This window comes from Amblyomma maculatum, chromosome 9 (assembly GCF_055883805.1).
Source record: "Amblyomma maculatum isolate TAMU_Amacu chromosome 9, ASM5588380v1, whole genome shotgun sequence".
NCBI lineage: Eukaryota > Metazoa > Arthropoda > Arachnida > Ixodida > Ixodidae > Amblyomma > Amblyomma maculatum.
In genome coordinates this window covers 29,808,742-29,826,519 of record NC_139352.1, presented here as the reverse complement: position 1 = coordinate 29,826,519, position 17,778 = coordinate 29,808,742, and the positions used below count along the sequence as shown (strand labels likewise).

General features: G+C 45.9%; 1 long non-coding RNA gene across 1 annotated transcript in view; it reads right to left on the bottom strand.

The window, feature by feature from the left end:
- Positions 1–17,522, bottom strand: part of LOC146178722 (uncharacterized) — a 29,794-nt gene extending 12,272 nt beyond the window's left edge. The window contains exons 1-2 of the long non-coding RNA XR_014700636.1: positions 17,164–17,522; positions 4,394–4,508 (exon numbers count right to left, since the gene is read on the bottom strand). This is a non-coding gene — a long non-coding RNA (uncharacterized LOC146178722). The remainder of the gene's footprint in view (positions 1–4,393; positions 4,509–17,163) is intronic.
- Between the last annotated feature and the right edge of the window lie 256 nt (positions 17,523–17,778).

The following is a 17,778-nucleotide window of genomic DNA, read 5'->3' as shown; positions in this document are numbered from 1 at the left end:
AAACACTCTGATATATCGAACGTTTCCACATCATTGTTCCCTCTTGAAGTATTTTGCTTGCTCTACTGCTCTAGATGCAATTTCCGATTTCGCTGGCCACTGTACAAGAAACCCTGAGGAGCCATTCAAGTCCACTGCGGGTGTATGTCGTGCCTTGTTGCGATTTCTAGCCAAGTTAAGTCTGGTGCGGTATAACCATAGCAGTCACATGATCCCAGGTCACCCCTTGACTTTTGACGTCTGAGCTATTGTTGGTACCAATTGTGACTTCGCTACCTCATGTCTTCTTAATGAGAAGGACATCGCTGCCACATGTATATTGATTTACGACTGATGTTTCGACGCTGCAAGTAATAAGAATCCAGTGTAGAATGAGAGAAAGAAGATGGCTGCAGATTATGAAAGAGCTATCAACAAGTGTATATGGGAAACACAGTTGGCAAGCCGAGTCAATGTTTCGACAAATATATTTATATTCGTTAAGACGAAGTCAAGTCCACTGGTCGAAGCGTTTGCTCGGCTTGTAAACTGAGGCTCCCCATCTACACTTGTTAAGTGCTCTTTCATAAGTGGTAAGAAGATAGATAGGTCTACATAAGCTAGGTAGTTACCGCGGATCAGGACTACGACACTGAAATAACTTGAATGATAAGTTTGGAATAAAGATTATTTTTCACGTTCCGCAAGAAAATGTCAGAAAGCTAGCGTTATTCCTCAAAAGAGAAGTATATTACAGCATTATCTTATCGGAACTCAGCTATGGGGCAAACGCGCTTCGGTTAACGGAGAGTTCCCCTGAAATACTCGGTGATAGCGAGAACTTAGAAAAGGAAAATAAGCGTAGCGTTAAAAGTCTATAAGCGTCCAAAATATATCAGAAAAAACCGAGTTGCTGATATTTTAGTCGAAATCAAAATGTACAAAGCGAGTACTTCTGAAAGAGAGGACAGTTGAAAAGAAAGGTTTCAGTTTGGCTGCCCTGCACTGAGAAGAGCAATGAGGGAACTAAAAAAGGTGCGAGAGGAGGGACGAGGGGCAACACAGCATTTTCTCACTTCCTATCTGCAGGGCACGTAGTGAAGACAAGGTGGTAGCTGTGCGTAAATCATTGGACTATATGAGAAAGCAAACGCAGCAGGTGGCATCAGAAAGTTAGATGGATGAGATTATGAAGCGAGCTAGTACTGTGGGACCAGGATTTTAGTTAGCCACAAATAACTACAGCGCCCGAAGGTATTATTGCCGGGGGGCGTACAACGAAATCAAGCATTACAAGTGTTTAGTTAGGTAATGAGAGATTCAAACAACACACGGAACAGCCATGACATACAACAAATTAGGCACGGACACTCACACATTACATGACACAAAGCTATGATGAAGTGATTCTAGAAATTAAAGCACGAAATTCTTCCACATATGTGCAGTCAACGACATTTTTGGGGAGTTTGCTCCAAACTTATATGACATGCGGAAATAAAGAGTTCCGATATACCATAGTTTCACATTTGATTTCTCACACCTTAAGAGCATGATCTCAGCGTGCGGATACAAAATGTGCAGCTCACCATATAGGGGTTTATCAGTCGTGGTTTGCTGAGATAGATGTGATAGAATATTTCTAGTTTACTGCAAATGCGCCTATTACTTAGAAGTTCCCAGCCAAAACATTTCGTCATTGCTGAAACGCTGTGCCAATAGCTGTATTCATTGGCTACTAAACAGGCTGCGCGTTTCTGTAGGCGTAATGTAATCATAAATAGATCCCACCCAACGCCAGCATACTCCAGAGGAGGTCTAGTGTGTGTGAAGTGCAACAATTATTTAATATTTGCTGGGAATTTGTGAAAATTATGCCAGGAAAATTCAACATCATCGATGCTTTGCGTATCATACAGTCTATGTGCGTTCTCCATGAAAAGTACGTCCTCTCTGCAGTACACACTGAGGCACCTAAATTCATAAACGTTTTAAAAAGGAAGAGAAATAAAAAGCATACAAAGTTTCTTGGGTTCCATTTTTGTTCAAAAGTAACATATTTGGATTTATTAGAATTCAGTTTCATTTTCGACTTGAAGTACCACTGATGGACGCTGTCTAGATTTTGCTGCAGGGTGTGAACATCAGGTTCTGTTACTATTGGGCTGTACACGGCGCAGCCGTTTGCGTACAAGCGGATATTGCAATAAATGTTCTCCACAGTATTATTAATATAAATTAAAAGCAACTAAGGCACTAAAACTCCCGTTTCCCGGACACTGTTTGGAGAATTAGGAGAAATGGGTGTGCAGCCTCTCGGTTTTTTTATTCCCTCTCATCATTTCTACTCAATTACTACTTATCATTTCTACGCTAATCGAAGCAGACTGCACTTAACTGACATGTACCGCAATGACATGCTGCTTTGTGGCCATTCATCGCATCTGTTGGGCTAGGGTGCACATGTCTCGTGCAAAAGATAATACAAATGGGCGATGCTAGCTTTCGGCGCCCCTGTCATTGGTTAGGAGAAAACAGCAGATTTAAGCATATACGCGTCGTTTTGAATATTGGAAATAGTCATAGAAAATTCTCCACCAGCATAGAAGGCAGTTTGGAATTACATTTGTACAGGATGCATGTGGTCGTCGCTAACTTATGGAGCCCTTCGGGTTTAAGCAAGAAACTATGCAAACAATCTATTGAAAGCTTTGCGGTAGCACATTGAGCCTTACGACGGCTCTTAGAGCTCTCTGGATGACATTTAATCCGATTGCGGTAGACCACATGTCAGGCGGAAATCCTATTGTCACAAAACTATGATTGGTAATCGCATTCCAGACATATTACGTATTGATGTCATTATACTACCGTTGCGGAACGCTTCTTCAGAAATAAAATCACTTTACATAAAAAACCAAGCATGTCAAACGGATATCTACCCTCTACTGGCAGTTAGAAGCCGGGTTTACTAATCTTACACCCCTGAAGAGCATATGTAGCGAAATCTTAGAGGTTATGCTAGTGTTTCAATCCCTAAAGCAGACCGCAAGCACATAATATATTACAGGAACGATAACTTTCAGGCGCCGCCACTAATTTCAACTACTGATTAGCTGTACTAATAACCACTGCTACTTCTACTACTTATACTACTTTGCAATACTATATAATTAGCGCCCCGCAGGGGTGGTGCAGTGGTAAGACGCCAGACTACTGTGCCGGAGCACCCGGGTTCGAACCTGACCTCGGCGGTTGCGTTTCGATGGCGGCGAAACGGAGTGGCGCCCGTGTGCTGTGCGATTTAAGTGCACGTAAAAGAACCCCTGGTGGTCGAAATTTCCGGAGTCCTCCACTACGGGGTCTCTCATAGCCTTAGTCGCTTTGGGACGTTAAACCCCACAAAACCAAACCTATATAATTAGCGCTATAGTGCTAGCACTACATAATAGCATAAACAATGAAACAATATTACACGCCCACGGACAATGTTTCTGAATTGAATATGTTTTACCTTTTTATTACTTTTATTACCTTTTATTTTTATCATACACCAATACTTAGCATCAGCAAACATAGGCTTTCAGTTGTGATCACATTTACATGTGTAAATGCATTTGGTTTGTATATTAGAATTTTAATTGGCAATTACACAATCCTATATTTTTCGCTAGAATCATCAAGCATTGTGTATTCATTCTGAGCATTTTGACTCCATTCGAACCGCTTTCTAATTTTTTTAAATCCAGGAATTTATCGGTTGCAAATTCTTCACTCTCTTTACTAGAACCATTAGTCATTGGTTTTTAATCGCTGCATTTTACACACTTGAGCCCACTTTTTCAACTATTTATGGATCATGAGCCGGCACTAAACTTTGTTAATCAGCATCATAAAATATTTCATTTTCAGTCTGAGTATTTTAACACCTTTGGACCATCGTTTTTCATTTGCTTCTTGTTTTAATTCGTTACGTAATTGCAATGACCTCATTAACTCGTCCTTTCCTATCACATTCCAATCAGTCATCAGTCCCTATAACCACGAACTATCATGATAGGATTATTGTACATAGCGCCCATTATTATCGGAACGCTGTGCCGACAAATACAATGGCGACGCGTACGGCTTTTCGATCAAACGAGCTGCAAACCTATCACTTAATAAAGCTAAGCATCCATTAACTACTAGGCTATTGATTGGAAGATCGCCTGGCATAGACGCTACACTTGGGATCCAGCCAATAACCGACAGCAAACGCCCCCGTCCGCAGTCAATAGATAGTTAGCTAACCGCTGCAGACGTTTGAGTATCAGCACTCAATTCACAGTCGAACTATACCTAACGAATTGAAAAGTAAGAAATTGTGAATTGGTTTATAGGAAAATCAAACTTTCATGGGAGCACTTATCACCTTAAGTGCAGTAAAGCCTTTTGTCGTACTTGCTGCGATCCTTTGGAACGTCCCTTGTCCCTCGAGAAAGGGAGGGTGGAAGAGACTTTCTCTTTAGAGAAAGATCTCTGCATCTCTAGAGAGACGGAGTAGGAGAAATTGGAGAGAAAGAGCATGAGAAATAGTCTATCTCTCTAGAGAGACATTCCTTCTTTGTGAAAGGTCTTACTTATCAGTTGCTATCATTATAACAAAGTGTAACAGTCGGTCTCTATACACCACAACCACAGATGCTTACGTTATTTGAGCGGAAAGATTTGAACACCTTTTACGCACACTTCCTGCGGATGACTCTCTTGGGCTGTTAAAAGGCGCAACTGTAAAAGCAGCAGTATATTTACTTATTCACTTAAAACGGTGGCAACCCGAGTAGCAGCGCGTGTTAAAATTTTACGACTGCATTTGCCGTTTTTTATGGCTGTGAATCAAGCATTGCAATCAAATTGTAAAGATCTCTACCCAAAGAGTATTTATTGTGTACATACATACATACATACATACATACATACATACATACATACATACATACATACATACATACATACATACATACATACATACATACATACATACATACATACATACATACATACATACATACATACATACATACATACATACATACATACATACATACATACATACATACATACATGCATCGATACATACATACATACATACATACATACATACATACATACATACATACATACATACATACATACATACATACATACATACATACATACATACATACATACATACATACATACATACATACATACATACGTACGTACGTACGTACATACATACATACATACATACATACATACATACATACATACATACATACATACATACATACATACATACATACATACATACATACATACATACATACATACATACATACATACATACATACATACATACATACATACATACATACATACATACATACATACATACATACATACATGCAAAAACGCACATTACTAACGAACCAATAGCAGTATACAAAACACTAAAGGGTACTTACATATAATAAGCTGAAATACATGATTCCTCAAGGAGGGAAACATGATAGAAGAGGGGGGGGGTTCTAATAAAATATGACAGGCATCTCACGTCTGCTCCCCTGTACAACATAGAAGCGTATGGGCCAGCGCCGCAGAAACCGCGCCTCGCCGTCCGTTTCTAACTGTCCAGAAAGATACTTCCAGACGACGAGGGGCAGCCTCTGCAAGGCAGGGTACATTGCGCGGGCGAGAGTGCGGCGCGCCTCAGCGAGACACCTCTGACGCCACAACACAAACAGCACCTCAGTGAAGACTCATTCTCCCTCGGACCTTCGAGGATAACGGCCCACGTTTTAGTTCTCTCTCGACTAGGCGCTTTTCGCGCGCGTCAGTCACCTCTCAGAGCGGGTGTGTGCGGTGCTCTCTCCGGCGAGCTCGTCCGCTGCCGCTCTCGCCGTGCACTCAGCCTCATCCTCCATCCTGCGTTTGTGCGTCCTGTTCGCTGCCTTGGGGGACACAGTCCTTCCTGCTCCAGTCTCCTGCTGTGCAGTCCCCGTGCCATCGGCCCCATCTCTCTGATTCAGCCAGTACTCCTGCCGCTGCGGTGCCCGGACTCGTGCTTCTTTCACGCCCCTCGTAGCTGCAGCGTGCGAGGCGCCCCCCCCCCCCCCCCCGTGCTGCAACGGATTCCAGGATCTCCGGACCCTCACAGTACGCCTCTTCCGCGTTCGAGGCGTCGACCCAGTGCGGTGCCGGTGAACTGGGTTTCCCCGCGGCACAACCCTCGTCGCCTCCACGTTTGCGGCGCGCCCCAGTGATGGACCGGGCTCGTTTCTACTTCGGCGGCCCACTGCAGCTCCTTCGTGGGCGCAATGCTACTGGCCACTGCCAGTCTCCCGCGGACTTCATTGTTCATGGGCCCTGACACACCCGCGTCCCCTACCCTTCCTGCGGTCTCCCCGCTGCAGCGCCAGCACTCCCGTGCGCCTCGTGCTCGCGGTCCTCGACACGCCGCCTTACCGGCTGTTCTTCCAGCGTCACCCGCCGCCCTCTGCCGTGGCAGAGGTGTCTCAGCGGTCCCTCCTGCTGCCACCTGGATTCGCCGAGACAGCTTCCCGTGGGCTCCCTGCTCGAGGGCCTCGGCGCGCCGTCCACGGACGGTCCCCTCAGCGCCACCCCCCGCGCTGCAGCCTTGGAAGCGGTCAATTGCGGTCCTCCCTTGCTGCCGCGGTTGTCAACCGTCGTGGCGTCTCGCTGACATCAGCAGTCCTCGCTGTGCCTCGCAGAGGCGTAGTACCAGGCTTCGCCTGGACCTACCCAGGAGGGCTGCTGCACAGGAGCCTCCACGCCGGACTGCCGATCTGCCGTTGTTCTTCGGGCTCTTTGCTTGGTGCGGGCCATAATGAACTCCCCCCACTCCTCCCCTTATCCCATTCCCCGGACGCCAAGAGTGCCGCCACGACATTAGGCCGGCATAACCCGCGTACGGTATCCCCTCCCCAAGAATACCCAACAGTACCTAGAAGAAGAAGAAGAAAAATACAAGATGTCCGAAACGGTTGCGCCGGCGCCTGACGTTGGGGTTCATACGAGCGTTAAATATCTTGTATGTGAGCCACCGCATTGTTCACGCAACTACACACTAAAAAAAACATGTGAGAGGCTCTCGGGAGCACCGCAGTTGGCACACTGGTCATTTCGTACAATGCCCCAATATGGCAAGGCTCTGTCTCGTGGAGAGGAAGCCCCACCACCTAAGCCAGTCAAAATCTCGCACTTCATTTGGCAGCCGAACAAGCTGCCCACGCTCGCCATTTCGGTACAGCGATCTGTCGTTGCTCATTAACTGAAAGCCGGCCAACGGTTACTAGTTCCCTTGATGCGTATGGCTGGTAGGTCTCCTACACTAATATCTGACAGGTCTGCATCGAGAGTCGACTTTATCTCGGCAACCTCGCGGTAAAAAGGCAGAGGTTTCTCCGCCTGTGGGCCGAGGTAATGTTCGGGTGTAAGCACACGACGCGCCGTGATCCTCCAGTACAGGATGAGCGAGCGACCTAGGTAAGACTCGTCATTTAATAGCCTCTCCACTAGCCTTAATGCGAGTACTTAAGCCAATGTCTGGATGCACGCCAGGGCAAGTCCTCCCCTGCTCCCCGGAAGGTATATATGTGATGGGCAACTAGCGCTGTCCTGCCGTCCCAAACACTTTGAGGTAACTACGAGTCGACGGCTATAGAGTTGTCGATGCGCAAGCTAGTGCCTAGTTCCCATGTCAAAAATTCGAATATGTGCACAAGCAAAGTGGCAAATAATTGTTTGATGAGTTTAAGCATGCGCTGACTCAGAACAGCGCTCGGACTCTTCGAACGCGCGTCACACTTAGCAGACATTGTAGCTATAGACGAGAGTAGTTGTAAGGCGTTTATTGAAATCTGCGCAGGCACGTGACTTGCTGCAGTTCCGTGTATTCGGAGTTTCGTATAACCGCTATGTGGCACCATCATTAAGGCGGCTAAGTCTCTCGGCTACCAATTCAGACGTGTCGATGCAGGCGAAACTTAAAGGCGTCCCTTGTGCGATGTTAGAATGGGGTAAAGACCCCTAGCTGGCTGAAATTGCTGCTTAGCCCACCACAACGAAATTTCAGCTTTTATTCCCACCTTCCTCCCTTCCCTTAGGTTGGGACTAGTGTTCCCAGAAAAAAATGTGACAGGGTCTGCGCCTTTCATTTCCTATAAACCAATGCACAGTACCCGGGTTGAAACCCGAGTGCGGCTGCCACCTTTCAATAGAGGCGAAATCTAAAAGCGTCCTTGCGCTGTGCGTTGTCAGCGTACGTTAAAAGTATCCTAGGTAGCACAGAATGTGGGGCCCCAGTAGGTCCGATGTAGGCACGTGGGGCTGGGGCAACCACCATAAAACCTACATCGGTCCCCGATGGGGCAAAAGTGGGCAAGCCCCATTTGGGCTTGCCCCTGTTCCTCCTGCATAAGTCCTATAGCGGCGTTGCTCGGGCTAATGCAGAGCACATTTCTGCATCCAGACCACAAGAGTCCCTTGTCGGATATTTGAGGGCAATCCAGCCTAAACGTAGGCTAATTATAGGAAAGCACTCAGGGATCCGAAATGAGGCCGCCCCCTTTAAACCTTTGTGGGACCTACATCGGCCGTATTGGGGCAACAAAACGCACATGGCCACATGCTGCCCCAATCGGCCCCTTGTAGGTTACTTGAGCGCAGGTGAAATATGAATAAGCTCAATTTGGGCAAGTTCTCGTGAAGCCCAAATGAGGCAGCCTTAGCTAAACAGCTTTAGGTCCCACATTGGTTGTAATGGCGCTGGAAGGCGGGCGTGCCCACATGGTACCAAAACCAGTCCCTTGTGAGAATTTTGAAGGCACGTGCAACAGCAGGCGGGCTCTAGGTTCAAAAACAACACCCTGCCCAATTGGCGCTGCCCACACAACTGCTTTATATCCTACACGGTCCGTAATGGGGTTGGAAGGCGGGCGTGGTAGCATGATACCAAAATTAGTGCCTCGTGAGGAATTTGAAGTCACGTGCAACAGAAAGTAGGCTTTAGGTTCAAAAACAACACCCAGCCCAATTGGGGCTGCCCACACAAAACTGCTGTAGGTCTCACATCGGCCGTAATGGGGCAAGAAGGCGTGCGTGCAATTGTGCAATCCTTCTTTCTGACCTTTATTTGTATTAGATGTTGCCCTAAATTACTATCGTAGATTATTTGTATAACAGTTGCCATGTTAAGTTGGTTAGAAATATTACATGGCTTTAGTTCTCGCGCTCATGCAAATTGCGCTAAAAATACTAAAACATACTGATTGCTAACTGTTCCTCCTTATGTGGGTGCTGTGGACCACCTGCAACTCTCAGCACAATATTACTGTGAGTTGCAGGCTGTCCACAGCAACCGCAACTCTCAGCACAATATTACTGTTTAGGCTGCTTCGACGCTTATACTCCCCTGATGGGGCTGGGACAGGTAGGTCACCGCCGCTTGCGGCGGGAGCTAGCCTGCCAGAAACATTTTATCTGTTCTAGGCTGTCATTACACCCGGCACCGTTTTGGTGGTGGAAGACGGCTGTTGTTGCGGCGCGCGTATTTCTCTCCCTCTTCCTTTTTTTCTCCATTTTCTCTTCTGCCTGCACGAGGAAGCGGAGGTGGCTCAGCTACACAGCCAGTAGCAGGCCCGTGCGCGCTGCCCGGACACATTAACTGAGCTGTACACAAAAGGAGAAACGTGGCCGCGAAAACAGAAAGAAAGAGGGGCCGTAGTGGAAGGCTTCGGACGACCACAAAGCTTCCTTCATGACAGTCAAGAAATAAAAAAGTATTGATTCTTGAAGGAATGTGCGCAAAAAGTAAAATAGTTTTCTGTAATTGTACATACATCTTTTACTCAAACTCTCTGCCTCAATCTATCGAAAAAATGAAACAGCTGATGCGCTGCGCTCAAATTTCGCGTTAGGTAGTAACCTAGTGATCGGCAATGTTTTGGAAGTGTTGTTTTATGAAGGCATGCTTTAGTGCCACGCAGTGATGATGCCACTGAAGAAGCAAGATTGATTTCGCAATACAAAAAGTATCGGGGAAATTAGGCGGGGCCTTTAAGGGCATGCCGGGATAGTGCAAACTACCAGCCTACGTAGTATGAAGCCCCGCTCTGACCAAGCTGTATGAACGTGGCTGTGTGACATAGGGCTAACGTGATGGCAGGCTGCTCCTGACTTTTATCTACCATATAAAGGAGAGGCTCGAGTTGGAAGCGCCTGCCAAGCGTATTGTCGGGCAACCCTGCAGTGCTTGGCCATGTCAACTGCTAACCACTACTTATCAGTGCCATGCTCGTAATGCTTCGATCAACACTGACGTCGGATTTTCCGGTGAACACATATTTTAATGCTTTTGCTTCAGAATGCACACCATTTAACCTAACAGGCAAAATATGCGCCCTACTTCACACGCTTCATTTGCTTGAAAGAGACTTGTGGCTTGGCACCAGCTCAACGACATCGTCAGCATCGTTTTGATGCGCCGCTCTGAATAGGACAAGCAATGCACAGAAATAGAGAGAGGGAAGGGGGGGGGAAAGAAATATTGAAGTTTTTTCTTGGAGTGGCTTGCAAGCTTGAAATGTTCGCGCTAGATCGACAGAGATATTGATGTGGTTTACCTCCAAGCTCACAGACGTATACGCGCACATGCAGGGGCTCAGCTTATTACTGGAAGCTCTAGAGCTGGTGCTTTGAGGGCAGGTAGGGAGAGGCTGCCTGTAGCGGTATCTCAGAGTCATCTCGAGCACATGTATCTGAAGTGCATTGCACAGGAAAACTTCTGAAGCAAACGCTCGTGCGTGCTTTAATTTCAAATGCCATTCTAGTCTTTATATCTACTCTACCTTGGCTTCCTGCATGCTGCGGCTCGCTGTCACCAACTGCGGCATGGATTAGTAAATGTTTGGCATTGGGTTTTCGCTTCACTTTTCATCGAGCCTTATTACATTCCAGATTAAAACAATTTCTCAGATTGCAGGCGAAATTGGACGCTAGCCTTCATTCTACTCGAAAGTAAAGCGTTGGCGCGGAAATGCTGCGCGTGTGAACTGCTCTCATTTGGTGTGGTGCGACAGAAATTCCAAAAAAAAGGGCTTCCTTCTAAATGGTATAAACGATCGTATAATAGACATAATACTTTATTTTCGGTGTTAGCTGTTGTCAATAAGGGGCTCAGGCTTGTTGCATTCCTCAGTGAGATATTGTTCGAAACGAGGAAGCGGCACACGTGTGGTGCTGTGGTGTGACAAACGTGTTTGTATCGCGACATATTACTGTCCGGTGCTTTCGTTCTTCTTGCGTTACCTGGCTTACCGTCGTCACAACAAGCAATTTGATGGAGATATTAAACGCTGCATAGAATGTTTATTTTCGAAGCACCGCTGCGCCACAGATCGGTTTTGTCTTCGAATGACTACGGCTTTGAAGGAGCAGTATTCCACAATCACAGCTGCAGAATAATGAAGGCGTACGTTTGCAAATGCGCATTTCTTCATTTTTGCATATCCGGTTGGTATCCCACCTCAACCTCTCATTACTGCAACTCTGCATCATGCTCCCGCTTTTGCCGCAGCACCTTGACCTCTTGTAGTCGAAGTTCTCTGTCGGCATGTGGACAGGCACTTGCCGACTCACACGACGAATGCGGCGTAAAAACGTTGAAGCGTACGGCGCGCCTTCACTGGTAGCATACTTAAGGGAAGCGTGAGTGAGTGATGAGAAGACTTTATTTACACCGACATGGACCTCGGGGCAAGGGTTCAGCCAGGGGGAGGGTCTCCTTGCAGGCTTTCCTGCGCCATGGCCGCTAAGAAGGCCTCGGAGTAAGCCTCCTCCGCCAGGCGTAGGACGACCTTTTGTTCATCCACATTTGGGCTACGGATGTAGGACTTCCAGGTAATTTGATCAAGGGGATCCGTTTCTTTAGCTTCAGGAGAATCGGGGTACTGCCAGATTAGGTGATTTTGACTCAGAGGTACGTTGCAGAGATTGCAAGCCTCTGGGGCCCCTGTCCACTCATTATGCAGAGTAACATGACGAAAGAAACGATTGGCCTGAATGTTTCGCCAGGCCCTGCATTCTGAGGGTATTAGGGACCTATCTGGTGGTGGATAGATCCTTCTGTTTAGTCTGGGAGCCTCAGAGAGCTCCTTGTAGGTGATGAGGGCGTCTTTGTTTCCGGATAGCGGGGTCTCTATGGCCGCTCAGGTGTATACATCTCAAGCGAGGCGATGGGCAGTCTCATTGCCTGGTAGAGTCTCGCGAGCTGGAACCCAGATGACTGAAACCTCCCGGTTTAGCGGGTGCTTTCTCAGTAGACTGGCCTCCTGCTTGAAAATTAGGCCTTTGCCGAAGTTCGTAACAGCCGCCTTATTATCTGAAAGGATAGTTCTGGCTTTAGTGCCAGTACATGCTAGCGCTATCGCAGCCCGCACGCAGAGGAAGCTGATTGGAACAGCGCGCTTCTATTAGTGCAGTGGCACGTGAATGTGAAGAGGAACGAACAGACACGTTCAGACGATGTCCTTGGTGCGAGCTTCGGCCGATGATCTTACACTCTTGTCTCTGCTCTCTTCGCACTCACGGTTTTCTTGCTTGCTACATGTATCAGTTAGCTTCAAGGTGACTATAATAAAGCGCTTGGCTGGCGCTGCGGTAAACGACAGCTGGGTTTTAGCAACCTGTGTGCGACTGAATCGCCGACAGCTTTCTTGATCAAAGGTTCTGGTGGAGCCTGTGCTTTCAAACTCAGGTAACATTCAGGAGAGTGCAAAAGTCAGGGCACCCTACACGGCGCCCAAGGCCGCTTCGGGTAATGGCTGCAGGCATCCCTGAGAAGTAAATGACTATGCTTTAGGTAAGCACGCTGGGCTGGAAAGGCCTATAATTTAAAGTTTTACTATAGCTTAGTTCGTGGGTTTACCGGCCCAAAGCAACTTAGACTATGAATTACACCGCAGTGGAGGGCTCCAGAAAATTTCAACCATCTGGGCTTCTTTAGCCTGCACTGACATCGCGTAGCACACGGGTGCCTTGCTTTTCGCCTCCATCGAAAAGCAGCCGCCGCGGCCAGATTCGATACCGCATCCCTGACCGCAGTAGCCGAGCGTCCTAACCACTGCACCAACGCCTCGGGCCACTCGTTATAGGTGCTTGGGCCTAGACGTGGTAAGCGCCGCCTACCGCGATCATTATTGAACATATTTGTTTATACAATTTTAAAATAAAGGAACACGGGCACTGTAGATTTTACGCCGAACATTGGATTACTGGCTTTAAGAAAGCACTTCAGTTTTCCTATATTTCATAATATTTTTCGCAATCTGCATTAGCGTTCACGAGACCAGGACTTCTCTGAGGAAGAGACGAAGAAGAAGTGCGGTTTGCCTGGCCGAACGGACGTGCTTTACTGCGACTGCTCCTGGTAAGATATCAGCCCCTGGCTTTGTGCGTTCTTTTTTGTGTGCAAGCCTACTTTGCTCTCCCAATCACTTTTTGCTGCCTACCAATGCGTCGCGACTGACTCGTTTTCTAGACTCTAGACTAGGCATCTAGACTTTACATAGAGGCTATGTAATAGGGAGGCACGGTTAGGATAGCATTGTTTCTACCATTTATAGTGAGGTGAAATCACTTGAGTTTGCTGGAAATTGCAACACCTAAATGTTTCAAACTTGAGATCCAAACGATTGTCTTGCTTTTAAGTACACTGTTGTGGCGGAATAAAACTGACGGTTATCGTATGTTCTAAGGCTGTTTTGTTACCATCAGGAGTCCTTGGCCAGTGTCGTCACCGTTCCTTGACTTTTTTCAGATTGTTTTGAAGGACTAAATTATGAGTAGGGTTCTGTATACAACGGTAAGTAACCACATCATTGAAAAGAAGACGCACGCACGATGATACTGATGATCAAATCATTCATATTTATGTAACAGAAACATTCAGTATTAGAACGATGTCTTTCGCTACACCGTAATCAAATGGGGCAAAGCTGGAAGATTTGATGTCAGCACAATCTCCAAGTGAAGAGTGAGAATTGTTCCAAACAAAGGACAACTGCAATTTGCAAAATCTAAACTCCCTATGAAGTTCGGTCTTATTTACTATGCTTTGGTCACAGAACATTTAAGTTATATTACTTTTGCTTGCGAAGAGAGGATAACCGATGGTCGCTGAGGGTAACAAACTGGATTCCAAGGGAAGGAAAGCGTAGCAGGGGGCGGTAGAAAGTTAGGTGGGCGGATGAGATTAAGAAGTTCGCAGGGGTCAAGTGGATGCAGCTAGCACAGAACCGGGTTAAGTGGAGAGATATGGGAGAGGCCTTCGCCCTGCAGTGGGTATAATCAGGCTGATGATGATGATGATGATGACTTTTGCTTGCTTACAAATATTCAAATTCTTTTCAAGGATATAGTACGATATTTCAATAGGGCCCGCCATGGCTTCCTTACACAGATATTTTGTAAATTGTGCTCAGTACACCGCCGCAGTGCATATGCCATAATGAGCTGTGTGCACAGGATGCAAGGTTCAGCTCTTCAACGTCATTTTTGTGGAGCCATTCACATTGGCATCCAGTGTTGCGGGACGCGACGGAGTTCGGGAATGTTTAGCAAGGTTTACCCTGAAATTGGACTCCAAGTTGGCAGGCAGCTGTAGCCACTCATAACGCTAGTGTGTGATTTATTAACTATCATAACAGGCATCAAAATAGCAAGCAGTAATATTCACATACATCCTAAACGAATGTAATGAAAGCATTGCTTTCTATTGTGTGCCTCTAATAGAGATTTGTCCTAAAACATCCATCCGTTTCCTGTAATCGTTTTAGCGCGCGCAGCACTTCATATTACAGATTGTGGCCGACACTCTTGAAAGCTCATAAATTAAATATTCCAGAATTAATGCACCGTTTCTCATTGCTGCCGCTAGAATGGCGCTATTTCAGATGGCACATTCTTTTCAAGAATATTTGCTACTTGCATGAAAGTAGCAAATATTTTCAACGAACACACTAATATGCTTCAGGACTACTGAACTCAAAATCGATATTTGTATTTAAAAGGTGCTATTTGAACATCAGCACTGATATATATTTTTGAATTCGAAATGAAAATCCCGGTGAGTCTCTTTCATATGCAAGGGGCACCAATGTCTAGCATACAGGACTGATTTTAGGTTAAACTTAACAGCTGGAAATAGAGTACCCTAGGAAGACGCAGCCACCAACAGTTTCTTATGCTAACTAATGTTAATATGACTATGAATGAAAGCGTAGTAGAGTGAAGGAGAGCGTGTAACCTAAAGTAATCTCGTATCTTTATTAGCACCCTTATATATATGCGGTTTTTTGAAAGGCATTCTATATATCTGCCGAATAAAGAGTTCACATTTATTCCACGAAACATCGCATGATTGGTAGCAAGAGAATGTGAGTCGAGGAAAATATCTGGAGATGCTGAGTAGTCTTGTCAGGAGATGACAACTGACAAAGGAATTAATAGTCAGTATGTTGATTCGACACCAGCTTGCTGATGAAACATAAGCTGAAGGTTTCCAAGAATTTCTCTCGAGACAAAAACCACTGGGGATATTAAAAGAGTCGCTACAATAGGTAATACAAGTTAGTAGAAAGGGCTCCTGAAATGCTACTTGCGGTAATGATCTAATGCAATAAATTCTCAGAAGGGGTCTTTATGGTTTAAAGCCGAACTTCGAAGGTCTACGTGGAGCCTATAATTTAGAAATAGTTATCAAAAATTCAAGTGGTGACCACTCGCAAATAATTCGTGCTACACGTCCCTGCGCGCAAATCTCCCAAATGGCGTCAGAAGTGCTTGATCTGCTCGTCCACTGATTAGACACTTCCAAGTTACGCGGGCGGGACGGGGCATGGTCGCGATCCGACGTGAGTTGTCTTCTTTTTTTCTTACGCGCTGGCGTGGGCTGAGTTCAGGAAGGAGAGTAGGAGCATCATTTTCAACCTCAAATATTTTCGGTGCTAATGAAGCTAGCTTGAACATTTTTTGGGTTTGGGAGAGTATTGATGCAATTGTCGTTTCTCATGCACGTTCGAGTTTCAGTAAATTGTTTTACAAGGGCCCTCTAAGAAAGGCAGTAGCATAAATATTAAACGTCTGCTAATTACTGTGTGCGTAGAGCACTGGGTACTTTGGTCGTTGGCTTCATCGAATCTTTGAGTGAAGCGACTCTATTGATCTACGCATTTATAGTGTGTGCATACTAAACCGCAGCAGTCTTTTAGATGCTGTCTGAAGGTTAGCGGTGTCCCCGTATGGAGAATTGAGAATCGTACTAGATTTAGCGCGACTTTTCTGTCGTCTGTGCAGTAAAGTAGGAGCATGGCAAACGCATGCCTTGTTGGCATAAGAACTATGGTGTCCTCTTACTTTCCTTATCTTCACTCGCAGCGGTTTTTCGAAGATCGCGTCGAGCACCCTACCGGAATGTGACAACCCACGACTGACTCTTGTTGCTACGCGTTTGGAAAACGCGGACATATTCGAACAAACTTTATTCGGGATACCACACCAGAGCCTGAATTTATGTCCTTGTGATCCTGCCTTCGACGTTGTTTCCCAGATGCTTAGTACGATTGTTCTATTGAGGGTTATTTCCTATGCAACCAAATAGAATATCATGCTTGGCCAGCGCGCTATTGCAGCATTGCGCTTAACTTGCAACCCAACTACCTAAGTTCTATGGAGAGCTTAAGAGGGATGACATCTTGCTAATGTTTTGTCTCCTGAAGGATCTCCACTACATTGTATATTACGTAGGGTTGTCAATGTTACAAGTTTTTTCTGCGAAGGGCTGTTGCCGTAAAGCGTTCTCTAATATTGTTTGGTTCTCTAACCAATATGCGGACTCCTAAAATAGCGAGGAAACGTTTACTAGTAGTTAGTGGCTTATTCTGAAACACAAAAGAAGTGCTCAAAAATTTGTCAGCCGCCCCTGTGGATCTGGGCTAACTTCGCGAGAAGCCAGCCGGTCATTAGGAAGGAACGGTATATAGAGAAGTGAGTACACAGGAAACAGAGTAGGGACGGGACAGTGAAACTAAGGAAGGAATATTATATCAGCATCGATTTTTGAATGGAGCATTATATTACCTGTACACTTTTCTTTCTGTCATTCTGGCCTTTTTTGCGCAGGACAGCGCTCCGACCATTACTTTCTTCTCAGAATCATCCGCAGCCCTGCTCAGACACTCGGGTGCAGCAGTGGGAGGTCACGGCATCTTGATAGACGTCTGCTGTCTGCATGGAACCTGCTGGCGGCTCTGCAGGTAGTCTCTCGCTTCCTACCTTGTGTACAGGTTCAACTGATAGTCACACTTTTGCCGATAGGACTACATCGAAAGCGTTAGACACATAAGGCACAGGGGTCGCAGTGGCTTTAAGCTTCCGCAGGCTATACTAGTGGCCGGAGCAATCATTTTCGATTCAAGCGAAACATGAAATTACCCGTATGCAGTGCGACATCTGTGAACGTTAAGAACCAGGTGGTCGACTTTCAAAAGGGATTCAAGTACTGCGTTCCAATTGGCCCCAATGCAGCTTTGCAAGGATGAATGTCACATACCACTCGAAATGCTAAAACATGCAGGAATCCTTCTTGGAACATGCATCTATGATGTTTTTTCAGAGTTATCACCATGCAGTAGACGTCATGATTAGCACTTTAAAAATTAGAATGCAATAGATATCTGCCCATTTTATAATCAA